Source organism: Tenrec ecaudatus (assembly GCF_050624435.1).
Source record: "Tenrec ecaudatus isolate mTenEca1 chromosome 17 unlocalized genomic scaffold, mTenEca1.hap1 SUPER_17_unloc_1, whole genome shotgun sequence".
Classification (NCBI taxonomy): domain Eukaryota; kingdom Metazoa; phylum Chordata; class Mammalia; order Afrosoricida; family Tenrecidae; genus Tenrec; species Tenrec ecaudatus.
Window position 1 is genome coordinate 695,427 of NW_027457662.1, and position 9,811 is coordinate 705,237.

At 42.0% G+C, this 9,811-nt stretch overlaps 1 pseudogene; it reads right to left on the reverse strand.

Annotated features, from left to right (window-relative positions):
* Positions 1-5,479: 5,479 nt before the first annotated feature.
* Positions 5,480-6,554, reverse strand: LOC142435954 (transcriptional repressor protein YY1 pseudogene; annotated as a pseudogene).
* Positions 6,555-9,811: the final 3,257 nt, after the last annotated feature.

Sequence of the window (9,811 nt, forward strand, 5' to 3'; positions counted from 1 at the left end):
CTGGTCTGATAATTGAGATTAACACAAAAAGTGTCATCAATTATTACATTTTCTAATGGAGCAAATACAGAGAACACAATGGCAGGCTGTGGGCTGTAAGTGTACCCTCATTTGATGTTAAATATCATCCCATTGTCTCTTATTTTTCTTCGGGTTCCCCATTCTCTTTAGGTTAAATTCTTACTTGCTACCATTTAAATGAATATTTGCCTGTGTGCATCTGTGTGTGTGTGCACGCGTGTGCATGTGTATGTGTGAGCAAAGATGTTCCTGGAGCTCCCAAGCATTAGCTAAGAATGCCTCCCTACAGCAACTTAGAGGAATCTACCTAGGGTCTAATCTGCCTTCAGCTGGACTAAACCAAGGATGGCTACATTATGTTGATTTACTAATCATGCTGAAGTAATTACAGGGGATTGTGATTTAACTGCTTTATTTCCCAGCTCACTCTCAGGACCCAGTGAGGCAGATAATTCAAGGTGCTGAAATTGGGGTGGATCGATCTCAGATCAGGCTGTGTTGTGTGGAAAGCCAGTGGATCATCCGTGCTTGAATGTTTTGTGTGTCCTAAAGGTAAGAGACCCTGGAACCTGAGCAGGGGGATCTATATTATAACAGGTATCCTCAGCCAGTAGACCTGTAAGACAGGCTCAGGGAGGAACAATGCGTTTGCCTCTGTAAGTCCCTGGGGTTGAACTCAAAGGTATTAATGTCCAGGCCAGCATCAGAGAGAGCTTAGGCCGCTGTTGTTATCAGGAGTAACTCTTCGAGGACTTAGGTCTTCAGAAGTGAAGAGCCCAGTGTGCTGTGTGTGGGGGTTCCTGGCACTGGACATACAGGGTGCCCCTGGAATTGATGCCTTTCCAGCTTGGGGGTGAAGATAGAGTTCCTACTTGCAGTATGTCTTGTGAGCTTAAGATGTTAGCTGACAAGACTCTCAAAGAGACATGGACCCAAATATTTTAGAGTTGCCAGCTCTCACTATTAAAGGGGGTGTGCAAATTCTTCCTCTGAGTCTTTTTACCTAGGGCTGAGAGAAAGGCCAAGATCAATTTTGAAAAGTGGAGTCATGGATTCCAATGTAAGCTCCTTAATTTGCTACCTCCTCCATCTCTGGTGACATGCATGTCCCCTGGGAATGAGGGGAACAAGGGGGTCGATGACAGAATAACCAGTAATTAATTTGTTTTATTTAATGTGGGTTTCACCCTATCCTCCGGGGATAAACCAGGTTAAATGGTGATCTACAAATTAGTGAATAAGTGCTATTGCACCCTCAGCATCTTGCTTATTGGGTAACATCCCTACATATGTTAGAAAAGACTCCTTGAGACCAAGACGCAAAGATCAGAAATCAACAAGGGGCCCGTGATAGCCCTTGACCATGACGTTGTTTGTCATATTTAAACTCTATATAACTTCTTTATTTTTCTAAGTTCCTTGAACCAGATTCAAATGACTTAAAATTAACTGAAAATATTTTTGTGATTCTTAGGTTTGTCTGCCAACCTACTCAAGTTCTTATTGCTTGCGTAAAATCTGAGAGAGAAAATAGCTCCACACACATAATTAGCAAGATGAGTTTTTGATGGATTAGATTTGGGGTTCTGTTTAGGCTTGTAAGTGTATTAGACTCAGAGTCTGTATTTAAGACTAGAACCTATATCCTGGGATTAATCAGTGTTCCAGGTTCAAGAACAATTGCGGAGGAATAGAAATAGGAATTAAGTGTCGTGAGTCAGATGTTCGTGGACATATTAAAGGGCTTTATGTTTTGAAGGTTTAATGCCTAACATATTGTATTTGGAGTTGATTAGAGGCTTATGTGTTAAGGTATAAGGATGTAGAGCTAAGGTTTTAAGATTCTTATTTTCGGAGTTGGGTTTCTCAATTTGAGATTTAGGATCATTAAGTTAGGTTTAAGTTTATAAAATAAAATTTACCCTGTTACCTGATTTAAAAACTGGGATAAATGCATTATAGGTTAAGAGAGTATGGTGGTCGGATTGGTTAAGCATGTTAAGACTATTGTGGGTATCAGGATATGCTCAGGGTGTTAGTAGAAGTTCTGGTGGTAAGGGGCTTTTTCATGTACTTAGGGGGGGTCAGTGCTTTAGGAAGTTGTTAGTAAGGAAGTTCAGCATGTTAATGTGTAAGGGTTAATGGTTTGGCAGTTGGAGATTAGCAATTAATGGTTAGAGTGTTCAATGCCAAAAATTATTTTTGTGTGTTGAAATGTAGCCTACAACTTTAAAAATATTTAATAGCTGTAGCATTTATGGTATATTTGGAATCTGTTACGTAAAGTATCATTAATTTATGATGATTCGAGGAATTACTATTTCTTCTCTTTGGAAGCCTCTTTTCTTCCTTTTAAAAAGTATTTCTTTTATGATTGGTCCATCTAGAAAATACTATAGAATTTTTAATACGGTATTGAAAGTGGAAATGTATGTTTGTCCTGCTTCTTAAGTGGGGTGTTTTTTTAATGAATATATTAGCACATCGAACTATACCTGTTTCATGTCACAGTTGTAGTTTTTTTACATGAAAAGCCTTTGACATTTTAAAACTAAATTATTTTATTGGGGCTCTTACAGCTCCTATTACAATCCACACATCAATTATAACTGGTACAATTGTATATACATTGCCATCATCATTTTCAAAATATTTTCGTTCTACTGGAGCCCTTGGTATCAGCTCCTCTTTTTTTCCCTCCCTCCACCACCTTTCTTCCCTCATGACCACTTGATGAATTTTAAATTATTATTGTTTTCATATCTTACACAATCTGCTATTTTCCTTCACCCACTTCCTGTTGTTCATTCCCCTGGGGGAATGTTATAAGATGATCTTTGCAATCGGTTCCCCTTTCTCCCCCTTGTGGCCCCATCTTTCCCCTACCTTCATGGTATCATTACTCCCATTATTGTTCTTAGGGGTTTATCTCTCCTGGATTCCATGTACTATGTTGAGAGCTTTTATCTGTACCAGTGTACATACTCTGGTCTAGCCAAATTTGTAATGTAAAACTGGGGTCATCATAGTGAGGTGGAGCAAGCTTTAAAAAACGGAAGGAATGTTATATGTTCCATAGGTGCTATACTGTACCCTGGGTGGCTCATCCTTTCCTTGTGACCCTTCTGTGAGAGGATGTTCAATTGTTTACAGATGGACTTTGGGTCGCCAATCTGACACCCTTTGTTCCCATTGATATGATTTTTTGTTTGGGGTATTCTGATGCCCGATACCTGATCCCATGAACACCTTGTGGTCACACAGACTGGTGTGCTTCTTCCATGTGGGCATTGCTGCTTCTCAGATAGACGGCCTCTTGTTTAACTTCAAGCCTTTAAGATTCCAGTCTCTATATCTTTTGATAGCCAGGCATCACCAGCTTTCTTCACATTTGCTTATACACCCTTTTTGACTCAAGCAATTCTGCTGGGAAGATGAGAATCACAGAATGCCAGGTTATTAGCTTGCATTGAGGGAGGACTTGAGAAGAGGCCCAATGCCTTTGATTTTTAAATGTTCCTATTTTGTTTCTGTGCCTACTTAGACAGTTGACCCTCTTTTCTGTCAATGGGCTTATTACAGTGCTAATTTTCTCATGTAAAATGGGCTCTGGGACAAATTTCAATTCATCGTGGTATATAATCATTTTAATATGTTGTCTGAATCTGTTCCAAATATTTTAAAGAAATTTTAGTGTATATCCATTATCAGTATTGGGTTACAGTTTTCTTGCAGTATCATTATCTAACATTGGTGTCAGAGTATTTACTGGTCTGATAGAAAGTATTGGTTACCAAGGACTCAAGTAGAAAGAAAATGTTTTGAGAATGATGATGGCAACAACTGTACTAATGTGCTTGATACAGTGGATGTATATATGGATTGTGATAAGAGTTGTACGAACCCCCAATACAATGATTTTTTTAAAAAGAAAGTATTGAAGTAGTGGTAAGTGTCCTCTCACAACCATTGTTATATCTACACTCAATAACTTGAACTTAAACTACAAAACACTAAAGCGGTGTTTATTCATACCATCTCAGTACTCCGTATTAAGCTTTAATCTATGGTCTGTTTATGCTAGAAGTTTCTCCTGGGATTTTACTTCAATTCAATTGATTATAGCCCTTGCAAGCAACCTAAAACTCATTCAACTACCATTGATTCCAGGAACTGGCTGGACCCTCTGATCTTCCAGCTGACTCCTCATTCTAGAGGACTACATGATTTACACTCCCCTTGCCAGGAAAATAGTGACTAACACCTAATCATTGTGTGATGCCTGCAAAACAGAGCCCCAGTTTGGGAAAATACTCTGCCATATGACATGCTGTATGGATCTTAGAAAATGTCCTACAGCTCACCTCCAGAAGAATGTTATAAATCAATGAGGGGCAGCAATTTCTCAGTGAGTTTTGCATCACCTTTATTTTATTAGTTTTTTTTTAAATAAAAGAAACCCATTCTTTTTTTTTTTAAGGAAAACTTGACTTGCTTTATTTAGCTTCCAATTTCTGGGAGGCTCAAGAATTAGGATAATTCTGGACAACAGAAGACAACAAGACTGTGCTTACAGAGCTCGTTCTGCCATTCCTGTCTGTAGGACCACCGTTTAATTGTCGCCCTCCCTGTGACATGGTGTGCATGCACATCTGATAGTCAAAGTACAGTATACTCTACAACCAAGCACCACATTCTGTAACTCAACAAGCAAAGGGAGCACACGCAACGTCAGCATCTGGCAGTATTTTTTGGAGAGGAAAAAAGGTAACTAAAATGGGTTTAAATTAACACCATGAAATCACATCTAATATTTGATACTACATGATTCAATACAGCTATACAATTATACAAAATGTGTTGACATCAAAGAATACAACCAAAATTAAGATAGCAAACAGAACCTATATAATATTTTTTGTACAGGAAAATACTTTTGAAGTATGCATGTAACTGCCCATTCTTTTAAAGAAAATATACTACAAGCAAAGTTATCAACCTCCAGAAAAATCACACAGCATTACTAAGCATATCCCCCAAAAGTGTACAATATGCACACTTGGAGAATACAAAATTTAAAAAATTGTAAGCAACAGGTGAGATCCATATTTATAAAAATGTGAAAAGAAGTTCCGTTTTTAGTACTGTCATATAACGAATTGTCTTTTGATGCGAAGTTCATGAACTGTTCGCCTGCTGGGAGTACACTTTACAAAAACACTATTTTTTTTTTGAAACGAGATTACGGAGCAAGATAGGGTATCTTAACAATGTCATCTTAATAAAGTTTGTGTTTTTAAAATGTTTACTACTTTATCAAAACATGTCCCTTAGGTATGTAGGATTCATTTTTAAAATTCTTTCCTGGAAACAATCTACAAAGGAGAGGCGCGTTGTCTGCCAGTCACTTCTGGAAAAGGCTTCTGGAGCTGAGAAGGAGCTACCTTCTCACGGTTTCTCACTGCTTGTTTTTGGCCTTAGCGTGTATTAAGATGTGAGATTTCAGGTCAGTAGACTCAGCAAACTTCTTGTTCACCTAGGGCCTGTCTCCCGCGTGGATCTGCACGTCTGTGCACAAATTGAAGTCCAGGGAAACCGCTTCCCACAGCCTTCAAACTTATACTGAAAGGGCTTGTCTCCAGTGCGAAGCAGTTGGTGTCGTTTAGCTTTGAGCTCTCGACAAAAGCCTTGCCGCACTCGGCACAGAGGTGGACGCAGGGCCGTGGGTGTCCAGGTGCCTCCTCCTGGCTGAGCTGTCCCTGAGCACCTTCGGGCATCCTTTGTGAGGGCAAGCTATTGTTCTCGGAGCATCATCTTCTTGAATTTTTCTTGGCTTCATTCTGGCAAATTCTGCCAGCTGTTTGGGGTCCAAGAGGTTGATGCCGGGGATCCCTCCGGGCGGGAGCATCTTTCCCATCATGTACTCCGATTAGTCAGGAGGGGAGTTCTCCCCAATGATCTGCTCCCCAGCCAGTCTCATGGTCAAGACCTTTTTTTTCATCTGACGACCATAGGGTGACAGAGAACTGGTCCTCCAGCGTCTTGATTGATCTGCACCTGCTCATGCTCCCACTTCTTGTTGCCCGCATCGCCCCTGCCGGTGCCGCCGCCCCACAAGAGCTGTCGCTACCGCTGCTCTTGCGGCCGATGTAGTCATCGTCGTCCTCTTCGCCAATGCTGGCCGGCGCTGGAACTGGGATCGGGATCTGGCCCTCGAAGCCTTCCTCGGCGCCGACCACCAACTCACGTGTCTGCACCAGGATTGCCTCCTGGTGGTGGTGCACCTGGCTCGGGTCCACGGTGACCGGCGGCTGTAGCGCGATCATGGACTGCTGCTGCTGCTGGTGGTAGCCGGTGTGCCCATGGCCGCTCCCGCCTCCGCGATCGTCCCAGTCCACGTCCTCCTCGCCCACCACCGTGGTCTCGATGGTCTCCACCTGGATGGTCTCCACCTCGATCTCACACAGCTCCACGATCTCGGCTGGCATCTCCGGGCCATCCATGGCGCTGTAGAGGGTGTTGCCCGAGGCCATGGCTCCGGGCTCCCGGCTCCCGGCTGTACGAGGAGGCGTCCCGCAGCGGGGAAGGAAGGCAGAGGGAAGAACGCAGTGAGTGGGCAGGGCCCATTCCTTCTTTTAAACTAGAACTTAAATTCCAGTGAATGTCTCCTGAGCTTTTGTGCATTTGATGGCATGGAAATAACTTTTGTAAACATAACTATTTAGCATTTTGTGCACGCCTTGGGTGTTGATTAGTAATTTCTGAGGCTCTTGTTGTTGATAGTTCTGATGGTGTCCATTCTATCTTACAGGGACCTTATGCACAAGGGAATGAAACTCTGCCCACCCCTGCAGCATCCTCACAGTTTAGGATGAACCCATTGCTTCAGTCACTGTGTCAATCCATGTAGTCGAGGGATTCCTATTTGTCACTGCCCCTCTAATTTACCAAAAAAAAAAAAAAAAAAAAAACATCCTTCTCCACGGACTGGTCACTTCTGACAACATGTCCAAAGTATTTAATGTGAGCTCTCACTTACTACCCTCTAACTAGCACCCTGACCTTACTTCTGCCAAAACAGATTTGTTTGCCTATTTGAATGCCCATGCACTATAATTCAACCACATTCATTCTTCTTATTTCTCCCTTATTCAATGTCCCACTTATATATGCATATGCGGTAATCGGCAATGCCATGGTTTGGGTCAGATAAACCTAGTCCTCAAAGTAACATCATTGTTTTTCAACACTCTAAAGAGGCTTTGTTAGGCAGATTTATCCAGTATAATGCATCTATTGAACTTATTATCACCTTTTAGTTCTTTTGTAATTTTCCATAAACTGACAGTCTTTCCAGAAGAAGTTAATACTTAGTCAAGCTTAGATTAAGAATATTGATCAAGGAGGGAGCTGGAAGCCCACCTTCCTCTGAAACCAACCTGTCTCAGAGCCCTGTGCTGGAAGGCTGTCCCTAAGACCTAGAGGAATGATGACGTGGAGATTCCAGAAATGCATGGTGACTGGGCATAAGAGAGTCTAAAACAAATTGTGCATCTGTTTATTACCATGACTTGCAGATCAGTTTTAGAGGGGCCCTAAACCTTACCCTTTATCCTAGGACTGCAACCTCACACTCCTCTGCCTTCAGAAACACCCTGGGGGTTACAAAAGGGCTGTGCCAATGATGTCCAACTAGCCACTCAGACTAATGCTGCTCTCCTTTATCAAAGCACAGCCTCTCCCCACCACACTCATTTTGTTTTCCTCGCTCCAAGTTCCTGGTTAAGCATGTTTCACAAACTCCAGCCCAGACACTAGCTAATCCAGTCTCCCTAGAAGACCAAGACTATGGATGGGATATCCTAGAACCCAAGACAATAAGCCGTCTCCTTGTTTGTGTCGTTTTCCCTCTGTCAACATTACTTAGAGAGCTTGAAACCCATGCTCTAGTCCAAGATGACAGAATGGATGATAAGTCATCTCTTTCCTTAATCCATTTCATGTGCTTTTTTAAAAAGATCATTTTATTTGGGACTTGTAACAATCCACAATTCAATTGTATCAAGAATATTTGTACATATATTTCCATCATTCATTTCTAAACATTTACTTTCCTTTGAGACCTTGGTATCAGCTCCTTTTATCCCCTCTCTTCCTCCCCCCCCACTCTTGTCACCCCTTGATAAATATTAAATTATTGTTATTTTTGTATCTTGCACTGACTGCTATCTCTCTTCCCCCATGTTTTGTGTGTTTATCCCCGGGGTGTGTGTGTGTGGTTATGTGTCTATCATTGTGATTGGCTCCCCCTTCCTCCCCTCCCCTCCCTGCCTTTCGCTTCCCCGACTGGTATCAATACTCCCATTCCTGTTCCTAGATTCGGTATGTTGTGAACTCTTATCTCTTTTCTGTACCTGTGCACATGCTCCAGTCTAGCCCACAGGGAAAGGCAGAATTGGAGTCATGATAGTGGGGTGTGAGGAAGCCTCAAGGAACCTAATAATATTTGTGTTTCATCAGTGCTATCCTGCCCCCAGGTTGACTCATCCTTTCAGTGTGACCCTTCTGTAAGGGGATGTCCCATTGTTTACAGATAGAGGTGGCGTCTCTACTACAACCCCCCTCATTCTCAGCAATGTGTTGGGGGGTTTTGCTTGCTTCTTTGTGGTCTTATGAAGCCTATTACCCTATCTCTTTGACACCTCATGATCACACAGGATGATGAGCTTCTTCCATGTGGGTCCATTGCTTCTCTACTAGATAGCCTCTTTTAAACTTCAAGCCTTTAAAACCTCAGATAGTATATATTTTGATAGCCAGGCACTATTCTCCTTCACCACATTTGCTTATGTACCCATTTTGTCTTCAGTGATCATGCTGGTATGGTGAGCATCAAAGAAGGTCAGGTTGTTAGAACAAAGTGTTCTTGCATTGAGGGAGGGCTTGGGCAGAGTCCCAAAGTCCGTCTACTATCTTAGTGTATTGCCTTATAAATATATGCATGTAGGTCAAGATCTCTATTTTCAGAATTAATGTATTTACATATGCACAGACCTATGCTTATACCACTATCCATAGCTTTGCTTCCTAGATCTTTCTTCTGTTTCCTTTTACCTTCCTCCTTACCCTACCATCATGCTTGTCCTTCTTCCACCTATTAGTAATTCCTCTCAACTAGATTGCTGTTGCTTCATCTGCTGTCTAAAAGTGGTCATAATCCCAGGCTTGCAGAGACCCTCTGAGAGCTAGTCACAAGACCTCACCCTGGAGTTCCCCCGTGCTGCTGTGCACCTTGTGCCTACAGTCTAGGGCTTTGCATTTCTCCTCCACAGGCAGGAAGAGAGTGACTGCATCAGCCATTACCTTCCTTCATCTCATGTACTTTTAAGCTTCTTCCCTCATTCATCTTGACTCTTAGTATCATCTGTCTACCTACACCTTGTCATTCCTTATTGGTAATGTGCTGTCTTTCACAAAAGCCATAACATTGGGCATCCTTAAACACAAGAGCTGTAGAGACTAGAAAATACACCTCCCTCTGGGCTTTTGTTCTTGTTAAGGTTGTCTCTGCCTTAGCCAAGTCCCCCTAGTATTTCCTGCTTTATTTCATTTTATTTATTGTTGTTCACCTCTAAAACATCTTTCACTGGTTGCCACACTCTACTGTGGTACCACATTCTATTACTGTGGGCTTCTAAATGTGCTCCACTAACCATACACATTTGTTCACACACTATAAATATTATACAGTTTCCATGGGATACAAGGAGTTTGAAGCAGGATGAACTTT